This window comes from Lutra lutra, chromosome 2 (assembly GCF_902655055.1).
Source record: "Lutra lutra chromosome 2, mLutLut1.2, whole genome shotgun sequence".
In the NCBI taxonomy this organism is placed as follows: Eukaryota; Metazoa; Chordata; class Mammalia; order Carnivora; family Mustelidae; genus Lutra; species Lutra lutra.
This window is the reverse complement of record NC_062279.1, coordinates 93,334,935-93,338,239: the sequence shown is the minus strand read 5'-3', so window position 1 is coordinate 93,338,239 and position 3,305 is coordinate 93,334,935. Positions and strand designations below refer to the sequence as shown.

Here is a 3,305-nt window from a genome sequence, read left to right as displayed (position 1 = left end):
CTGAACTGAAGGCAGAGGCTTTAAACCACTGAGCCACCCAGGCACCCCTGAGTCATAACATTTTTAAGGCCATTCTCTATTGAAGTGATTTTTAAAAGTACTTCTTATCTTATCGTTATTTTATTTTATAGAGAGCCAGTTGGATTTCTCAGTTGAAATGTCAAATTTATAATTAGGATTCCTATGATACAAAGTTTATCTTGCCTAAAGACATAAGTACCTTTTCAAAGATTTGAAATCTGTAATACACCAATTACATAAACCTCCACTAAATGTTCTATGTATAAATTAATTTTATACAACTTTTTCCTTTTGATGTTCTAATAAAATAATAAAGTATTTTGAACAGTGAACTTTAAGATTTGTAAGGCAAAATTTATGAGATTGTATAATTTATTTAGATAAAAGATTGAATTTTGCCTGATTCCCTTTAATATAAAGGGAAATATTTATTATAGTATTATAATCATTATTACTAAAACAAGAATCACTTATTTACATTTTAAGATACGCAATCCTTCAATACAACTTATTTGTGTGTTGTTTCTAAAACGTTATTATATCTCTGAAGTAAAATGACTTTTTCCCTTTTGTTATAGAATTAAGTCCATCGTTTAAAATAATGAGTTTTAGTAATTTTTAATGTTAGCTCTAGTGATTAACATTAACTCTAAACAGAAATTTTAAATGTCATGAGAACATATCTATATGACCAAAATTAAAAAGAAATCATCCTCATTTCTTCAATTAGTAATAAAATTTACTAATGTGATTGCTTCCTTTTCATCAAATAAGCTACTCTTATGGTCATAACCATTGTTTTACTATCTTCATATTTTCCTCTGTTTTATAGATATGTTTGGCAAAAATAAAAATGTAAAGTTTCAGAAAATGATTTCAATATTTCATATACACAGAATATAATGACTTGTGTTTCAATAAAATGTTATGAATAAAAAAGGATTTAAATTGATAAAGAAGAAACTAGGTCAGTTAAAATAATTCCCTTTCAATTACAGGGTTAAGAAATCTCATTTATTCAGGATTTTTATTACTTTAGAATTCATGACAATTAGGGCAATGACTAGATTGAAGTTGAAGTTACATTATCTTTGAAGGAAAATTTCACTCTTTAACACAGTCAACTTTCCCCTATATCTTTTTTTTTTAAACTTCTAACTTTCTATTGGCCTCCTGCTCCTCAAAGAGTACCCTGCTTCTGCTCCCTCAAAGCCTCAAAACTTTTGTATTATTGGTCTTAGACATTTTGTCTTCCACAGTTCTGCAGATGGTGGTCTTTTGGATGGTTTGAGTGGAGTTTCATTTGTCCAGCATGTTACCCAGATTGAAGTCCTCTCTGTTTACCAGCAGGCAGTGGTAGGTGGTGATCTCAGCCTCTAGCTTAACCCTAATATTCATCAGGGCCTCCTATACCTGGGACTGGTACTGCCCTTCTGTGCAAATCTGGGACAGCTCCAACTCCAGGTGCAGCAGGATCTCCTTGAGCTGCTCCATTTGCAAAGCATAGCAGGACTCCACCTCCCTCAGGTTGTTCTCCAAGCTAGCATTTAGATTTCTCATCAAGTCCTGGTGGGTCGCAAGGACTGGGCCATACATTTCCACTCCCTGAGCATCATTTCAGCTGCTCCTATTTCAGTGCCCTACATAGCGACCACTGTGGTATTCTCCTCAGTCTTTTGAGATCAGTACTTGTCCAGCTCTCTGGATTCTCCCAAGCCAGCTTGTGGTAGTGGGTCTGCCTGTCTGCCATGTTCTTTCTGAGATACTAAGATTTGGGGCATCCAACTCCATGGTCAACCAAGAGCCAACAAGAGCCAACCTTTTAATTTTTCCTTGTGGTTCTTTATGAAAAGCAGTTCTTCCTTGAAAGTTTCAATCTCCTTGTTCAGCTGTAGTCAAGTGACAATTGGTGTCATCAACAACCTTGTGAAGTTCATGGATGTCACTCTTCACAGACTGGTGCATGACCAGCTCTGTCTTACATTTGACTCTGAAGTCATCAGCAGGAAGAAGGGCATTGCCAATCTGCAGAATTATGTAGGCATTGTCCACAAAATTTGTAAAGATCTGAGTCCTCAACTCCTTGATAGTCTTGAAGTAATGTCCTCAGTCCCTCACCTGGGTTCCTTTCTTACCTAGGTGTTCCCAGATTTTGATCTGCGATCTCTGGTTATCAGCCTTCCAGCTCCTCACCTTCTCTATATAGGATGGCAGACAGTTATTCAGTTTTTACACAGTCCCCTTCTCACCTGGATGCACCCTATGCCCACCAGGCCCCTGATCATCATGGACATGAACCAGGACTTCCAGCTGGCCTAAAGCTGGTGGAAAGGGACACCAAAATCTATAAGCCTGACTCCAAGTGCCTGCACAGATTCTGGCCATGCTGCTGAGAAGCTGGACCCACTATCTGGGTAACTGCATGGAGCTTGTGGACTGAAGGTGAAGTGAGTGGTGAAGTTCATACTGTTCCATGAAGAAGAGAAGATGCCAGAATTCAGGCTTGGGACACCTCCCCTATATCTTTTTATCCCTTGTTATGAGTATGCGTTTGTTTTAGTAAGCATCAGTAGAAACTGAAATTATAATTTATGATTAAACAAACTACATGGATGATGAAAGGCTTTTAATTTGTCCATACTTAATGCATTCTCACAGTTAACTGCTTCTCCTTTGGTTTGCCCCATTGACTATGGTCCTCAGGAGGAAAAAAAGAGATAGACTATTACTATTTATGAGAGATCAGCTACATGTGTACTCAGGATCTGTTCTGAATCATTTGTTCAATGATTAAAAGCTATTCTTAATCATTGAACATTCTTTCATGTTCAATGAAAAGAGCTATTCTTGAGGCACCTGGGTAGCTCAGTGGGTTAAGCCTCTGCCTTCGGCTCAGGTCATGATCCCAGGGTCCTGGGATTGAGCCCCGCATGGGGCTCTCTGCTCAGCAGGGAGCCTACTTCCCTTCCTCTCTCTCTCTGCCTGCCTCTCTGCCTACTTGTGATCTCTGTCTGTCAAGTGAATGAATGAAATTTAAAAAAAAAAAAAGCTATTCTTTTTGAAAGAAACTGTGCTAGGCTTAAAGGGGCCCAATAAACAGGGTAAACTCTCTGTTGTGTCTTTGTTTTCTCATCTGTAAAACTGGATTCAAGTGGTAGTCATCTCCTTCGGTTGTAGTAATTAATAGTTCTAGGTAACTCGTTGAATAATTTTATCACATGAAAAGTGCTCAATAATATTAGCTTATTCACATCATTCTCATCATAGGCTGTGAAGAAAATATT

General features: G+C 37.6%; 1 pseudogene; it reads right to left on the bottom strand.

The window, feature by feature from the left end:
• Positions 1 to 1,227: 1,227 nt before the first annotated feature.
• On the bottom strand, positions 1,228 to 2,306 carry LOC125094105 (keratin, type I cytoskeletal 18-like; annotated as a pseudogene).
• Between the last annotated feature and the right edge of the window lie 999 nt (positions 2,307 to 3,305).